This window comes from Phlebotomus papatasi, chromosome 2 (genome assembly GCF_024763615.1).
Source record: "Phlebotomus papatasi isolate M1 chromosome 2, Ppap_2.1, whole genome shotgun sequence".
Lineage (NCBI taxonomy): Eukaryota > Metazoa > Arthropoda > Insecta > Diptera > Psychodidae > Phlebotomus > Phlebotomus papatasi.
Window position 1 is genome coordinate 12,108,890 of NC_077223.1, and position 19,035 is coordinate 12,127,924.

Here is a 19,035-nt window from a genome sequence, read left to right on the forward strand (position 1 = left end):
AATCAGCAACATTTCTTGGCAAATTGCAAATGAAATGTTCTACTGCAATTGGGTTAAAATACTTGAGCATGAGTTTGGTGTAATCTGACAGTGATTGATTGTGCCGACACTGCAAAAGTATACCTAAAGGAAGTTACCTTTCCATCACAAGGAGTATTGCGTGTCTTAACTTTTTCCGTGTGGATTTAATTTATCGCCTGAAGCTCAAGTTTTTGCCTCATCCTATTCAAACCACATCGAATCCACTTCCAAGACAAATTTTCTAACTGTTTCAACTCCCATCGGAAATGTTGAAGATCTTTATTGATGGATTTAGCGTACAATTCACAAATGGATTTTTCGTCCTTCTTGGTGTTTAGAGATTTTCTTTTCTAGAGCTTCACTTGTTGCTCTTACTGGGGTTGGATGTGACACTTTGTAGTGAAAAATTTAAAAAAAAATCTAATGAATTTATTATCGTTTTTACTGTAAAATATTTTAGTCTTATCGCGTTTTCTAATTGGCTAATACTTTTAAACTCTAGCCAATCAGAAAATTAAATAGCAATAAAATATTTTATAAGATTGAAAAGTTGTGACAAAGCATCTCTGCCTTGCGGAGTACTGGAACTCGCAACTTCGATTTAATACTCCACAAGTACATATATTAATAAAGTTATTCGGAGGATTAATTAGGAAAGTTGCAGAGAAAACTTTAGTTCTTACAAGTTTGATTACTTCTTGAAATTTTTCAACGGTATTTTCCTACATCGACAGTTGTTTTTCCTCATATTTTGCCTAGAGAATCTCTAAAACGTATCTAAAAATGAAAATAATCTCACAACGGATTTTCCACCGATCTCAAAAAAAAAAAAACATTTGGTCCATATTTTGAGTGATTTTGAAATTATTCAAGTCGGTTACAAACCTTTAGACTTAGAACAATACAAAAGCATAATAGGGGAAGTGCTCATAATTTTGGACAGTCTGCTTATAAGCATCGAAGTTCCAAGTTTGAAGTGCGATATTTTCTATACTAATTGACATTTCTTGTTACTCTCTTTTCAGAAGGGTTGTTTAGAAACTTAGCAAGCTATTTATCGTCTTATTTTTATTAAAATTAGTTTTAATACGTTTATAAATGAATTGATATGTAGAGGTGACTTTGGCTCTTATTTTGGACAACTTGTTTATTCCGCCTCAATAAGATGCCCATTTTTCTTCATTTCATGAACCAATCTTACCAAGTCCTCTTCCTGTTCATGTAAGGGAAACGTAGAATGCCACAGAAGCCCGGAAACTTTCCATATCATTCATTAAAGTGAGTTGACTTCGATACTCCAAGTACGTGCGGATTCGCTCATTCCCTGACCTTTCCGGGAGCCTTTCAAGGCATTTCTCACTACATCTCTTTCGTAGAGATGATGCTCCTTTGTTTCTCCAGGCATTTGTCCAACCTAGTCATCACAAAAGCTAAAACTTCACGAAATTTCGTGAGAAAAACACCTGTCCAAAATAAGAACTATCACCTCACTGGTGAATGTCTTAAAAAAATTCCCATTTTTCATACGAAAAATATAATTCACAAGGCAAATCTCACTTTAGGTCAAATGTACAAATCATCAGTAACGTGAATCAACACAATATTCAATGAATATTCAATAATATCACTCAAAAACAGCGAACAAACTTTGTTAGTACTTCACCAAAACTAAATAAGACTGAAGTAAGCCACGAAGTTCTGTCATATTTCTCGTAAGCAATTGCTCACACTGAATATTCAACAAAGCAATTTCAACTCAAATCATATTCAAATTTTAACGTATTTAGTGTTAAAATCTTCCAAAAAGAACAAATATTTAGATAGAATTCATTATTCATTAAATATTGGAATAAAAATCCATCATTTTAATCAATTTATTTTTAGTGTCCAATGTTATCCTCAATGTGTCCAAAATAAGAAACTGGACAAAATTATGAGCATTTCCCCTACAATGCAAAAGATTTCGAAATACACAGACTTCAGACAACTAAGGAACTTTATTAGATTAATTATATGAAAATAATTTTTGGATATAGCGTTTATGTCACGACATAAGCCACAACGCTTTTTCATCCTTTTTCAATTAATTTTTATCACAGATTTTCACTACAGTATTATCAAAATTTGTAAGTATTTGGATAAGCAGTAAATTCTATCTATAAGAGAAAGTGGCCTGCCTTTGAAAGTTTGAATTTTTCTCTTATTTCGCAAAGCAAAAATTCTATTTTGTGAACTATAGTTAATACTATTAACTATTTTCTATTAACTTTGATTAACAAAATGTAATTTTAGTTTTGGGAAATGAGAGAAAAATTGAAGCATTCAAAGGCTGCCGCATTCAAAGGCAGGCCACTTTCCCCTACTAATATTTCCCATTTATAAGCAACCTTTGAGCACCATTAATTATTTGAAATTTTTTTCTGTTCGTTAAGGTATAGGGGAAGGTTTTGAAGGTTCGTATTAAAAAAGGAGTCCAAGATTTCAGATTTTTTACTGAATGCCACACACGACGAATCAGTTATATCACTGTATCAAAAAAATCTCCTACTTATTGGGTTCATAATTCTGCCTCACAAAATTCCTGGAATTCCTTGGATTTTCATCTACAGGAAAATGAAAATGTAGTGGCATTTTTTACGAAGGTGTCCTGGTTAACTCAGCTTCGTACCACTTTTTCCCACCTCTGTATGCCTCATTTTCCTCGAAAACGTTACACCAGACACAAAAATTTGGACATCACTACTTAGATGGAACTTTCATCTACTTGTTTTCACCATTTGTAGGAGGTATCACGCATTAAAAAACAATTTTAAGCTATTTTTCTAACACATGTTTTTTGACACTCGGAATACCATTTTTCCCCTGCATTTTGACAGTCAGTTAAGAGCTTGGTTAGGTATGATTCTCTCATAATCACACCTATTGTAATCCTCGGATTTTCTCTAACACCTCCAATTGGTCTTACAGAACATATTTCGGACGTAACTGATTTCAAAAATGACCAGCCACCAATTTATAGTGAAATGTGGGAAGTTCCACTTTAAAACAAGGAAAATTGAATGAGAAATACTCAAAATACATCGAAGTGGCAATTAAAGAATCACATCTACCATAAGCAGTCTAGTTTCGTCACTGTACAAATCAGAAAGAAGTTATCACACCTATTGTAATCCTTGTTTTTTCTCTAACGTCTCGAATCTGTCTTACAGTACATTTTTTGAACATCAGTGATTCTTAGAATTACCAGTGATTAATTTAAAGTTAAATGAGGAAAACTCCGCTTGAAAACAAAGCAAATTGTATGAAAAATTCTCAAAATGCACCGCATGATCAATGAAAGAATCACACCTACCATAAACAGATTTAGGCTTAATGTTTAATTTGACAGAAGTGAAATAAAATCATCTGATGAAGTCTCATTTTGATGGGGAAGTGCATATTTTCCTTCGAGATTTTAGTGAAAATTGTTTAATATCCCAATTTTCTTGTGAATTTATTCAGTGGACTTTCTGATGAGTCAAATATACCGAGCAGAGTGCACAGTCTGACCCAAAACAGTGAGGAATTCTCAAATTTGGTGGCCAGTAATTTTGACAGATGTTTTTACGAAGCTGCAAAATTCAATTTTCCTAAGCTGCAAGGGTGGTAATTTTTTTGAATTTTCCTCCACCCTCAAAAACGACCCTCTTTAAACAAAAAATTTTCACGGTAAATATTAACCCTAATAAACCCTCTATAACTTGGAATAGTTGCTTTTTCGAAAAGATACTTGCGGTGTGCAAAAATGTATAAAATATTACACATCAGAATTACGATTTTAGGCCCATTTTTTATTTTTGCCTTTTGGATCCAGGAAAAAAGGCCTAGGCTTCCAAGTTTTTCAGGAAATGTGAGATCTGGAACTAGCTTTTAGATTATATCTCCATGGATGAAATTCATTTAGTAACTTGGAAAAGAATCAACTTTTACAAAGCTGCAACATTACGAAGGTGCAAAACCTTCCCCTAAGTTACGTTTACCTCAACCAAAATTTGTAATGATTCAATTATGCTTTTGCTTTTACTAATTAAATTACAGCCATGAGTTTAATCATTCCCTTATCGCTCCAAATTATAATTTAGAACTAATGAAAATTTGGGGCTAATGTAGTATGAAAGTTGGGGAAGGGTATTAAGATAGTGAGTCTCAGTAAACGCTTACTCATGAAGGATCGTATGAATGTCGAGCGTCGTTTTGTCCTATAGTATAAACTTTCACCACACAGTTCGTCATTTTCTAAACTTTCACTTTCTGTGGGGTCCATGGTGCGAAAATGAAGATTGACAGAAACCATATTTTTATATATAGAACCTCCTACAAAACTTGTCTACATCATTTACACTTGTTTACTGGTCTTTCTGCTCACCTGTTTCTCTGGGCAACATGGCTCAACAGATATATATCTTGTGAATTGTGCAAGAAATCACCTGCTTTTTCATAGTAAATTTCCCAAAGAGTGAAATAAATTGGGAAAGTCGGAAAAGAAAAATAAAATTCAGATCAACATCAAGCTCCATTAGGGGAGAGAAAAAGGGGCTCAAAACTTTTCAAACAAATTTGCGTATAGATGCCAGGCATCTCCACTGTGAGATTTATTATAGCTAAAACATGCAAAACTTAGGGGACTGTGCTTAATGGGTACTTTTCTTAGAGTATGCACGAGTCGAAATTTTCTTCTACGAAATGTAGATTCAATGCAAACGAAAAAATCCTTTTTTAACAAACTGGTATAGGGTAAGTGTGCCAAATTTCGCCATAGTTGCATGCAAGCGTCAAAGTCTCAAGTTTGAAATGTAATATTTTAAATACGAATTGATTTTTTTTATTCTTTCTTCTGAAAGAGTGTTGCTTGGAACCTTGTAAAGAGTTTACCGTCTTTATTTACTCTAAAATCATTCTTAATACATTTTAAAATGAATAAAAATATAGACATAGCTTTGGTACCCTATTTCGGCCACCTTCATTCTCATAGTTCCTTGCCCTTCAGGAATTCTTCCAATGCCTTTTTTACGTCATCTCGTTTGTCGTAGCTACATTTTTTTTTATTCTTTTGCATTGTATAGTCTTTAGAGTAACGTAAAATCTAAAAGTTAATGGAAATTCGAGGAACAAAAAAGGTGGCCGAAATTGTAAGCCGGCCGGAATTTGGCACACTTACCCTACTGATTATAAATTCTCCCATGCTTTGATTTTCATTGGTTATCTGATGGATAGTGAGTGAGATTAGATAATGAATTGGCCAACATAGCTCATGTTCGCGTGTCTCATGCAAAACTTCCATCCTTATGAGAGCCATGAGCAACTTGTTGCCTCTGATTCAATCAGACTATGGCATTCTAATAAGAGGAGAAAATCTGGAAATTTTGAGGATTACTCAGCTGTCCCTTTTTCTCATTTAACTGCGCAAATCCCATTTCCCCCACTGTGCTTTTATTCAAGTCTGGGAGAGAATATCTCTTAGAACCTATTCCCCTCTAAAGTTTAACGGACATTTAATATTTCCGAGTTGTCTCAGCAAAATTTAAGTTTTGTGCTGAATGACATATTTATATTATAATAATTATTATAGTATTATCTCAAGTTCGAGCTGACTATTTAGCCAATGTAAACTGCTATACTCTCTTCTAGCTCTCTCCAGAAACAGACTAAATAGACGCTAACGCTAGCGAGAGAGAAACGCATTGGGTTGGTGGGTGGACGTCTGTTGTCTCGACGAACGTCGCGGTGGCCACAATTTCAAAATGCTACCCATTCAGTATTCGGTCGAACGGCGTATGAGACGTACGCAAAAACCAAACCCTCAGACTCACCTTCAAAATAAGAGCATTTTTAGAAGATCATCTATTAATAGAAGTGGCGAATTTTTCTAATTCTCCCATTTTCTCCAAAAAGGTGCAAAAACACTCGATTCGTGTGTGAGATTTCGCAAAAATTCTTAATAATCTTTACAAAGACACAACGCTTAGCCCAATTTTTATCTGTCTCTGGCGGTCCTGTCTCTCTTTATTTCTATTTTTAATTCAATTTAATTTTCCACTGAGGACAGATTAATGTATGAAAAGTGTGGATAATTCCGTATGAGATAGAAAACAGACGATTCTTTTTTTTTTTGTGAGTAAAAGTTTGAAATGAATTTTGCTGAAATTCTCTGTGTCTCCAGAATCTCGTAAACACCTGGAAAGCTGCTGCACCAAAAGGTGCTTTTGACATGCAGGTAAATATATGGAATTTTTCTATGAAACAAATTTTTACATCCAACAAAAGAACACAATCTAACAAATGGTTTTCGATTATGAGAAAATTTTATGGACCCACCCTAATCCAAATCGCACATATTCAAGTGTTCTGCTGTTGAGATAAGATTTCAAAATTATATCGCTATCCAGAACAGTCAGAATTCCTTACAATATTGCATGCAAAAAAGGTGTGTATACTGACCTTGAATAAGGTGGAAGAAAATTGAATTTTGAAGTGTTCAAACACAAAATACCCAATTTCTCTATATTTCCATATTACTTGAAAATGGGGGTGAGTGGTAAAAAGGAAAACCCTTGCTATTCCTTCTGCCAAATTATCTGTGGTCCATGAAAATTCGCCATGCTGGTGTATCTCAAAGTCACTGAGGTGTATCAGTTTAAGTGGCACTTTGGAGTCTTTGTCTGGCTTGTGATCCTTCAAAGTAAATAATCTACGATGGGATTTTTTCTGTGTGAATTATGAAAAAGATATCAAAGAGGCAAAAAAAGGAAATAAAAACACCAACATTGAAATTTCAGGTGTAATCCTAGGGGAAATTCTGTGGAATTATAACAGACGTAAACCAGAGAGAAAAATCACCGCGAGAATAAGCCAATGTTTATCACAATAATAAACACACAATCCTCCTCTTCATGTTTAATTAATAATGTGTGATGTGGCTCGAAAAGAACAGAGAGGGTGCAACAGATGAAGAAACTGTTAGCCAAAAAAAAAATCATATAAATATTTCAGACAAGTCAAATTTTTTTAATTTCCACCTCATTCTTTTCTGCGTGAAATTCTTCGCATTTTTGCTGCTTCCTCAGATATTCTGGCATTAAAACATACCCCAGTGGAAAATACTCTTTTGCCTTTTCTTTGGACATCAAAAGCACAATCGTAAATGATTTTCGTTGTCTATTCTTATGCTCAGAAAAAATTCCATCTTGTGAACAATAGAAGATGGATTATATAAACGAATTATTTGTTGGCATCAAAATCTCCATGTTACAACAAAAAAAAAGTTTTTGTTTCCTGTTTTGCACCAAGCAAGCTCTATGTTAACAATTAGTGTACAGCTGGATAGAATTGTGAAAAAAAAATCATCCGTGAATTTTCGTACAAACATTTGATATTATCATAGATGCTATGGCTTATGTGCATTATATGGAGCATATCTCAAAACTTACTAAATTCTAAATTATCCTTCCTTTCAGTAATCAATATTACGCTGAACATTGCTTTTCCGTGGCTAATGCTACTCTTATTGGTATAGTTTCTTGTTGAGCAAGAAACATTGATCCTTTTCTAAATCCGGGAAAGTCTCAGATTTTGCTGATCGCGATAGGAGGGCACCATCTTACCCCTCTTTCTTTTTGACTCAAAGAGTGCACTATACCTTAGATTTCTACAATCCCACCTAATACAACCCTAGCAATATCTCATGTTCTCAGATTGGGCCTAAAAATTTCCAAAGTGTGTTTCGCCACGCTCTGATCACGAATAGGGGAAAGCGCGTTATCTTCGGACGACTCAAATTTCGAACAATTCAATTTTTTCTCTATGTTCCTTATGGATTTCACCCATAGCTTTTTTCTGAAAATTTGAGACATAGGGTAGAGTCAGCCCTTTTCGCTATGTAAGCACTTTTTCGCCACCTAATATAAAACAACTAATTTAAGGAATTTAAGAATAAGTAGCATTTCAACACTCATAATATGTTCTGTTCTAATATCCCAATACGTTATTACGTCTCTTAATTAATTAAAATTCGTTTTAAAACAGGTGGCGCAAAGTACTGAAACAAGCATAATTGGGGAAAATGCATATTTTTCAATGAGATTCTCTAAAATTCTCGAGACGTATCCTGGATATATAGATAGATATTGCTTCAATGTATCTTTATACAAAAATTCATTTTAGTCTGACAAAAATATCACACCTTACGAGGCCCCTAAAGCTTAAGGGTGGCGAAAAGTACTGACTCTACCCTTAGGTAAGTGTGCCAAATATCGGCATAGTTGCATGCAAGCGCCAAAGTCTCATGTTTGAAATGTGAAATCTTTAATAGAAATTGATTTTTTTATTACTTCTACTTAAGGAGTGTTGCTTTGAACCTTATTGACAGTTTGTCGTCTTTATTTACTCTAAAATCATTCTTAATACATTTTAAAATGAATAAAAATGTAGACATAGCTTTGGTGCCCTATTTCGGGCCAGCTTCATTCTCATAGTTCCTTGCCCTTCAGGAATTCTTCCAATGCCTTTTTCACGTCATCTCGTTTGTCGTAGCTACATTTTTTGTTATTCTTTTGCATTGTATAATCTCTAGATTATGTAAAAACTAAAACTTCATGGAAATTCGAGGAACAAAAAAGGTGGCCGAAATTGCAAGCTGGCCGGAATTTGGCACACTTACCCTAGGACTACATAGCTAGTAAAATATAATATTGTAATGGGCCATATTAGGGGAAAGTGACCATGCTTGATACTGCAAAATGATTTCCAAGGTTTGTGATTATTTTCTGATTACCACACAAACCGAAGCGATTCTTCCATTATGATAAAAAAATGTCTCACTTATTAGGTTCATAATCCAACCTCAAATAGTTCCTGAAAAATCTTAGATTTTCCTCAAGAAGAAAATGGAAATTCAGTGGCGATTTTTATACAAGTTGGGTCCGGGGCCTTCCTGTATAATAATTGATTCGAGAATTCGGAGGCCCATTTTCACTGTAAAAATTGCACCGGATACAAAAAATTGCACATCAATATTTAGACGGAACTCTAATCTATCTGCTTAAATCGTTTGTACGACTGGTTTTTGGTTTTAAAATCACTTTTATGTAATTTTTTGTAAGCCATGTTTTTATGACATTAGGGCGCTAGTGAAAACCATTTTTTCACTTTGAGTCCAAGAAAATGTCACTTTTCAACCTTAAAATTCAGGCAACAGGGTTGAAGGTTATGTCAATTGTCAATAAAATTGGAGGATTACAAAAGGTGTAATTAAGAAAGAATCACATCTAATGATAGTGTTACCACTTCTAAATTATCATTCATGGATCCTTTTTAAAATATAGGATGGACACAGGTAGAATTTATGAATTTGTCACCACCCACAAAAACAGTGTTCCCTAGTAAAAATATTTTTACATAAATATTAATACTGATGAACCCTCTATATGCCTATGATAGTAGTTTTCCTGAACAGCGACATTAATTAAGAAAAACTTATGAAATATCATGTATCAAAATTACAATTTTAGACCTATTTTTGATTTTTGCTTCCTGAAACTAGGAAAAAAGAGCTAGGCTCCTAATTTTTTCAGGAAGTGTGAGACTTAGGACCAACTATTAAAATATATTGCGAGGAGTCACAACTATTGATTAACACAAGAAAAAATAGTTATTATCAAGCTTGGATCGTATCAAGCATGGTCACTTTCCCCTAATTTATAACACACTGAAAAAAATGAATTGTTTTTTTTTTATTTTATTTATAAACGAATGGACGAAGCATAAATCGTCCGAAGGTAGCCCGCCTTCCCTTATATGAATATGTGCCATTCATTCAATCTTTCAAGCTTAATAACACCCAAACTAGAGATATCGACTTGCAGTTTTCGTTTTCGCAAAATAATATATGAGATGCTCAAAAATAAAGAGGCCATCATATATGTATTTCCCTATAAAAATAGGCCACTCTTGCTCTCAGCGACAGATTAGCTGAAAATTGGAATATTAGGTAAAAAAAAAAATTAAATGGTCATAGATCCAATTCAAATTGTCTTAATTTTTGATCATCGAGGGCATTTTATGACAAAAAAAATCCCTTGATATTCCACATATCTCCTTTTAATATTTTTTTGTAAAACCACCGTGAGAGGTGCGATAATATAAAAAGAAAATTTTCATTTTTTTAGTTAATTAACTCAAGCCATCTGACATGAATTAAGCCGAAAATTTAGTTAGTATGTTATAGTGGAAATATATGCCATGAAACAAAAAATACTTCCGTCTCTTTGACCTTTTGGCCCGATCTAAAAGGGTTAAAGATTCAAAAATTGTGCGGGCCGTTTTTATTAACATTTTGATTTAAGTTTGTGCGTCTGGATGAGCAATCAAAATAAGATTGTAAAGAATCTCAACTAAAATTATCACCGGTGGCTAGGCAAAAGTGTAAAAATTTAAATTAAATTTTCTCAAAAACGTTTGATGACAGTTACTTAACCTTTGTCAAAAATATGAGAATATATCCCCTAAATAATTCAATAAAATAATTTAAATCCAATAAATTGCTCATTTTAAAATTTCTTAATAAAAATTCCATGAAAATATAAATAAATTTAATACCAAAATTCTTGGTGATTTTCACCACAATTTCTCTGTGGTGGAATATATAAAGATTTTACGTGGAAGGAATAATGTCGCAAGATCAACAAAATACCACTAAATATTTATTTACTGGCAGCTTGACTGTTTTCAAAACATTCCACCCATCCTAAAATTTTCCCCAACTCGTTCAATTTTCCACGTAATCCACAAATTGAAAATTCAATAGATGGGAGAATATGTGCTATTTTGTCACTTTGAAGCCGCGTGGAGCGGCAACGCAATTTTCCCCATGATTTTCCCATCTTTGGTGAATTTAACAGGTTGATGATAAATCAATAAATTAAACTCTGAAGGTGTTTTGGAGGTAATCAGATCAACAGATATAATTAACTGAGAATGGATATACATAAATCCCCTTGATTTAGGGATTGCAACTTTAACTAGATTTCCCACACAGAAATAATGTGGAATTTTCGTGTGACGCATCCAGAATATTCACCCTCAATTTGTATATGTTGTTCTGTCGCGATAAATCTACTTAGATTAACTTATCGCGACATAGATAAACATCATTAATGAATTTTGTGGCACTTCCATTCATTAGGAAGAGGTATATTATACTCATATTGATCTGCACGTGATTTTCCCGCCAAATATTCCAAACTGTTGATATTTATGTTCCTGATGAACAAACAAACCTTACGTAGGGATTACTCTTATATGTCACAAACAAGAAATGCCGCAGGCGGTTAAAAAGTACCGGTAAACTTTGTTGCATTTCACACACATATATACTATCTTCAATTCTGCATTTTATCAGGAATATCGAAGAAAGCTATATAACGATTAGTGACAACACGTAGCCTTTACTTAAAAATAACTAAATGGTAAAAAAATTTCTTTTTGCTTTTGCGCAGAAAATGTTTACAAAAACATACTACCTAATTGGCAAACCCTCTTTTGTGGTTATGCATAACCACCAATTAATCTTATCTTTATTGTGTTTAGCCTAAAAATAAGGTGTTGAGCAGATAATAGAGTTATAATGATGATGTCTAATTTTGGAGAAATACGGATGAAGTCTATTGTGAGATTGTCAGCAGAGCTACGTAAGTCATTTGACAAGTACATACAGTAGAGTCTCGCTATAGTCCATATTTGGTTTCAAATTTGACACTTGGGTCGCACTATAGTCCATGTCATTTTTTAAAATTATCAACGACTTTTAGGACTTTTAGTATTGAAATTGCTCGACGGCTTCCACTTTCTTTGCGATTGTGGTACTTGTCCTTGCTCTCTTCATTGTGGTTCACAATTATCACAACTACTTAATAAAGTTTGCCAAAAATATTAAAATAATTAAGCATGTCGCATACTAAAAAACATAACCTAACTTAAAATCAGTGTTTTGAAATCAACGGTCGATAAATTGTGGACTATAGAGCGATGGCCTATAGCGAGACTCTACTGTAGAAGCAATTGCACTTCATGCCAACTTCATTTGTTTCGTATAAAAAATTGAACTAGTAATTAGGCAGAATGACTATTCTGCGTTGCATGGTACGTCTTTAAAATCAACAACGATGTTAAGATTTCCTAGATAATTTTGACATATTGTATCAACTTTAGACTGACAAAGTAGGTGGCCTGAAGATTGATTTTATGTCGCTCAACATCACATTTTCTGTTCACTGACAGTTCCTCCTTCCTCATGTCTTTAAGTTCTTTCTTTTTACTTTCCCCCCACGAGGAAATTAAATATCGTGCAAAATGATGATATTTATTGGTGCCTTGAATCTAGCTTAGACCCTCGAGAAAACTTTTTCGCGTCTTCTCCTTCAAACTTTTCAATATCTTCCAACGAAGTAAAACCCAATAAGATTTTCTTCGATAGATTGAAAAGACATAAGGAAGTGCCTCTTGATCATCTGCTTTATTTAATTTTAAGTTGTTTTTATTACGTTCCCTACTCAACCTACGAAACTAAATTTCTCTTTGTGTGTATAATCATCTTCCTTCTTACTAGTGCAAGTACCTATACACTCTTAGAAAAGTTTAGACGTGATTACTAATGAAAATTAGTTGTTTGGTCAAATCAAATCTATTTAAAATAGTTCTTATATTCTTAAAACATTATACTCATAATAAATTTATTAGTAGTGAGAATATAAGACAATATTTACGTGGATAAGTTGCGGCAATTATTTCATAATGCTTTCATACAATTATATTTGCTTGTGTTAATTAAATGAAATCATTATCCCAACTAATATTGGTCACTAATTCCTTTTAGTTCTCACAACCAATGTAAATAGATGGGCCTATATTTTCATAAAGTTATGACTACTTTTCCAATAGTAAAGAGTGGTTTTTATTTTAGTAATGCGTTGAAGCTCTTTCGAATTTTAAGCAACTAATAAGAAATATGCATCACAATGAATGCTATATAGTAACCACAACTAATATGATATAGTTATTACAGCCAATAAGATGGATATCAACCCCATTTATTTAGTAATTGGAACTAATATGTTATAGTACCCATTACTATTTTGATTTAGTTGTGATAACTAAATGAAAAGGATACTTTAACTAACTGTGGTCAACTATTTCATTTAGTTACCCAAACTAAATATATAGTTGGGTCTATATTTACTATATTTTATAGTTCTAATAACTGCATATGAGCTTGTACGAACTAATTTTCTCTAAGAGTGTAGTTTGTGTTGTCTAATAATTTCTTGTAGGAGAACGTGTCACGGAAAAGTGATGTATCTCCGAGACGTGTTTGATGAGAAATCTACAAAATTTGGTGCGTCATTTTGTGGAGGAAATACAGGCGAATTTTCATCTAAAGCTTTCTAAGATTACAATTTTCGAAAAGAAAAAAAAAACGAGATATAAATGCGTGTGATTTGATTGCCTTAGGTGAGATCCACAATGAAATCTTTCCCAATATTCTCACGAGTGGCAAACACAAATGCTTCATAAAATTTATTAAATTGAGAAAAGAAATCTCACAGTGGGAATAATCAAGTGAAACACAAACAAAAATATAAATTGAAATTTCACCCAAGTTCAATACTATTAATTAATGAGGATGTTAATTTAATTTCGGCATGAGAGATAGACGTGGAGCAGAATTTGTGAAATTCTTAATTGATTTCTCATTTCAGCTATATACTCAGAAATGGGAAGCTCAATGTCGTGAGATTTCCACTTCAACTGTGAATAATTAAGGAAAAATCCTATAGGAATTTCACAGAGATTTTAGGCCACATTATTTAGCTTCAGAGTTGATGTAATTTGATAAGGAATTTTCTTTGCTTTGGTCTGTCCTGTTGACAATGTTCCAAATTAAGAGAATTACTGTTTATTTTCTCACTGTCGCAGGACAAATTATGTTTGACCCAGAACGTTTGGATATTAAAGTTGGGGTGGTGGTTGCTTTTTCGAACTTAAGAATACGTTTTGATGACAGTGAGAACTAGTATTATTGCTCTCAAATAGATCCAAAGAGATTTGTAGAGTAATAAAATCACAAGTGCCATAAATATTGGTCATCATTGTACGAATTATAGGTGATTTACTGTATTTTTTCTGATTTTTTTTACAATATAAAATGAGAATTTATTGGCAATATCGAATTTTTAATAACCACCCTTTTAGGTTTTAGGGCTCGTAATTTTCCATTCAAGCACTGTACTTCGAGGAAATGGACTTGTGTGGCATGAAATGAGCAAATATGGAATCAATAGGGACCGCATATAATATCTATGTTGCTCTATCACATTTCCTCATCCATTATCGCCACTATTTGAGCTTGTTGATCCTGCTAACATATATATCTACCCTACCACTCTGTTGCATCTGATGAGAGGTGGCAACCAGTTGTACAGAAAATCTACTATACAAATGATCCCAGAGAGTTGAACTATCACACCAGAAACTTCCAATGAGCAAACATGATAATATCGCATCAAAGAGAGTGAGAAAATTAATTGGGCTCTGAGGAATGTGCAACTAGAGTAGAGTACTATATCATTGATGTGCAATGTAATTTATATAAGTGGTCAATGAACAGCAGGGAAACTACAATGTTTCTGGGAAAATCAAAGCCTAGTTTTACTGCATACCAATGTAAAGTGTAGCGGTTCCCTGGTAAATAACAATCTATTGCCAGTTATCATATTAGGTGAGATTCTTAACAATCTCACCTACTATAATCCTAACAAAATTTCATGTCGTCCGATCGACCTCAAATTTGGCCAAAATGTGTTTCGCCACTTCCCGATCACGATTATATATGTGGGTATTTTACGTTCCCGGCCGGCCGGCCGGCCGGCCGCTCTTTGGAGCTTAATAGCTCCTAAACTAAAAAAGATATTGACTTGCGGTTTTCGGCAAAGGTTATATATCGGGTGAAAATTGCAACTTGGTGCATTGACCCCCCACCCCCACCCCTCCTTCCGCCATTTTGAAGACCCCCCTTTTTTTGTTTTCTCAATAGCTCCGCCCCTATGGCATCGATCGGGCACAAATTTTAGTATGTTATAGCTGGGCCTTAGAGCTTTCCATCAATACCAAACTTAAGGTCCCCCGACCCCCCTGACCCGAGCTATAAGGGTCCAAAAAAATTTCTTAAAATGACCATAACTCCGGTTCTAATTGTCAGAATTTAAAAAGTGAGGGATTTTTGGAAAGCTCTCGTGAAATGCCACCTCCCCTTCTAACATCGCAAGTTCATAAAACCACCGCTAGGGGCGCTATTATTAAAAAGAAATTTTTTAAATCTTATAAGTTAAATAACTCAAAAATTCCATTGTGCATCGGGCTGAAATTTTAGTATGTTGTAGCCGTTGATTATACCTATCAAACAAAAAAAACCTTAAGTCGATCCATAACCCCTGACCCGAGCTATAAGGGGTCAAAGTTCGAACATTGACCGGCCTCTATCTCCGGTTCTAACTAACATAGCGACCTAAATTTTACCTTTTTGGTTTCGTCTCGATGAGCACTTTCAGATGGAAGTTCAAAAAGTCACCACAGGTGGCGCTGTGATAGCGTCAAAATTCATCGAAATTCAAAGTCACTTTTCTCAAAAACGGCATTATGCAAGTTAATGAAATTTTAGTATGTTGTAGTCCAGTCTAGGACGTTTCCAAAATGGTGCGTAAGTGCGCTGTGGTTAAAACAGAACCGGAGATATGAGGGGTCAAAGTTCACAAAATTCAAAAAATCATATCTCCGGTTCTATGTGACCGATTTTGATGAGTAAGGGCTTAAACGAAAGATCTTACCAAATACTATAACTTTCTAGAATATTTAAACTTCGTGGGACCAACACCAGGGGCGCCACAGTCGAAAAACCAATTTCAATATCACATAACCTCAATTATCTCGACTGTCGCTGAACCGATTTTGATGATTACTTCGACATAATTATAGAGGACATTTGTCTCTACATTTCGTCCATACATCATTTTCCGCTCAGACTACGCTATCACTCCGATTTTGCCGTTTAGGTGTGAAAAAATTGCTTTTTCCCATAATAACGCTTTGAAATCACTCAGATGCCAATTTGACTGCCTCTACTCCACCAAGACACTTAAAATAGGGTTTTAAATGGAAAGTCCCACAAAATACAACAATTCTTTGATATAGTTGAAGTTCAACAAATTACTACTTGGGGCACTCTGGATGAAAAAACGAGTTAAGAAACAAAAAACCTCGCTTATCTTGGCTTCTGAGTAATCGATGAGATCATGTTCTATAGGAAAATTATAGAGAACATTCTGGTCTACATTTCACCCATATATCACTTTTCTGTCAGTTCATCCAAATCCTTGATATTTTGGTTTAAATACAAAATTTGTATAATTTCACGAATTTTATTCAAGATAACTGAATGGCGACTCACAATTTCAGCTCTAAATCGAATTTGCATGCACTCCGAGTTAGCTCACGTTAAGAATCTCACCTACATAAGCCGGTTAGGATTATCTGTCCCTTTATAATATGATTCTATCATTTTATCGAATATCTTTAACTCTTTCCGGACCGCAGTATATGCTGTAAGCCAATTTCACCATTTTTTAATCAAAAATATCTAAGCTCAGGAATTAATTGAGTTTGTAATCATCCACAAAAAATCGGATTTTTATCAGTTCTCAATAATTAAAATTAATTGTTTTTCACAGAATATTCATATGCTGCTTTGGGTACTCAGAGTCCCAAAAGAGACGAAAGAGTTAAAAAGTATTTATTTAAGCTTTAAAGAATGGGTCCCGGTCAAAATCCCGGACGCCAAAATCCCGAAAGCCAAAATCCCGAAAGCCAAAATTCCGAAAGCCAAAATCCCGAAAGCCAAAATCCCGAAAGCCAAAATCCCGAAAGCCAAAATCCCGAAAGCCAAAATTCCGAAAGCCAAAATCCTGAAAGCCAAAATCCCGAAAGCCAAAATCCCGAAAGCCAAAATTCCGAAAGCCAAAATCCCGAAAGCCAAAATCCCGAAAGCCAAAATCCCGAAAGCCAAAATCCCGAAAGCCAAAATTCCGAAAGCCAAAATCCCGAAAGCCAAAATCCCGAAAGCCAAAATCCCGAAAGCCAAAATCCCGAAAGCCAAAATTCCGAAAGCCAAAATCCTGAAAGCCAAAATCCCGAAAGCCAAAATCCCGAAAGCCAAAATCCCGAAAGCCAAAATCCCGAAAGCCAAAATCCCGAAAGCCAAAATTCCGAAAGCCAAAATCCCGAACGCCAAAATCCCGAAAGTCAAAATCCCGAATTCTCAAAAGTGTCACAGCTACTCCCACGATTGTACCCGCGCTTGCTGGAGGCAAAGGGAAATCTTCTGTGTCTTTTAGGAAATTATTCTAAACATTTTCTTCTATATAATTTCATCCCTTTCAGGATTTTGGCTTTCGGGATTTTGGCTTTCGGAATTTTGGCTTTCGGGATTTTGGCTGCCACCGATTCATTTTCCTCTTAAATCCTTGAATATTCTTAAATTTCGCGAAAAGGACGTATGGACGACTTATCTCTTTCGAAAAAAAAAATACTTTTCTTTCCGAAAAAGTAGGAACATCAAGAAATTTTTAATCAAGTCTGGGAGAAAATTCGTATAATAACATATTGATTAATTTACAAAAAAAATAATTTCCAATAACAGATTCAAATCTAAATAAATAAAATATAGAAATATTAGGAAAAAATATTTCTTTTGTTATTTGGACCATGACGACTATTTCATCGGTGAACAAGCATTCCCACAGTATTTACAAATATATATAGGTTTCACTCTTTAAAGTCTTATACATATCTTATAAAAAATAGTAGTACTTATGGTTACCGCCCCTGTTTACTATTAACCCCAATTTCCCCTACAGTGTATTTCAACTGAAATTTGACATAGAATATGTTTAAATCTGGATTCAGATTTAATATGTAATGTAACATTTCATGACACGAAACTGACAAACTTTCTCTTACAATGCACATCTATTAACCTTATGAAGCAAACAGGAAATATTTTTAGAAATGATGATTACTAAAATAAATATTACTAATATTTACAATAAAACACATGCAATATTACTTCAATTAACCACAAAGAATAAATTCAAAAAAAATAATTTTTCCATTCAGTATATCAGATATTATTTATTGCTATTGTTTAGAAAACATAATAGTAGAACTTTAACAACGACCTAAAGATAAATTCTGAGGATTGGAGGTATTGGTGATCTAAATGAATAATTGAGGTCGAAACTCCAAAGCATGAGTAACTTGGGTAAATTGCTTACGAGCGCAATGGTTCTTGATTGTCGCTCGTCAATATGATGAAAGTTAAATGGTTTAAATGACATAGAAGAGAATTTAGTGAAAATTATACTGTCTGTTCCGCCAGGAAGTCAATAAATGCGTCTCACTGGAGCCTCGTCAAAAATTCTAATTGTTGTCTCATACTTTCTTAGAGTTCCTTTTCCTTTTACTAAGCCTTCGTTGGGACGGAAGACGTAAATTATCTTTTCGTCGAAGACATCGAAAATTCATTTCTTCCCTTTAGCCTTAATCGATTGTGAAAGGGTTCTTATGACTGAATTTCTGATTCACTGAACACTCCATCTTGTCATTATTTCATACAATGTGGAGACATTTAAAATTACCACGGGGTCAATAGTTTGTGATACTTATTGAGGTTTATGATGTGGTTTCATGAAACTTTACCACACAGTACTAACCATTTCCATTGATTGCTTTTTGATATACAATATTTTTTACGATTTTTCCTCGAAAACTAGGAAACTATTTTATAACTCCAAAATATTAATGAATTTCAGGAAATGAATTCAAAAAAAATAGTATTGCAATAAAACTCTGAATTCAACTGATAGTTTTCCT

General features: G+C 34.0%; 1 protein-coding gene across 2 annotated transcripts in view; it reads left to right on the plus strand.

The window, feature by feature from the left end:
- LOC129803783 (prolactin-releasing peptide receptor-like) overlaps positions 1-19,035 on the plus strand; it is a 138,649-nt gene that overhangs the window by 70,491 nt on the left and 49,123 nt on the right. The window contains exon 1 of one of the 2 annotated variants that reach the window (XM_055850582.1): positions 5,815-6,274. The exons of the other annotated variant lie outside the window; for it this stretch is intronic. The gene's annotated coding sequence lies outside the window, so the exon portion shown is untranslated. Of the gene's footprint in view, positions 1-5,814; positions 6,275-19,035 lie in introns of those variants that run through there. 2 annotated transcript variants of the gene reach the window in all.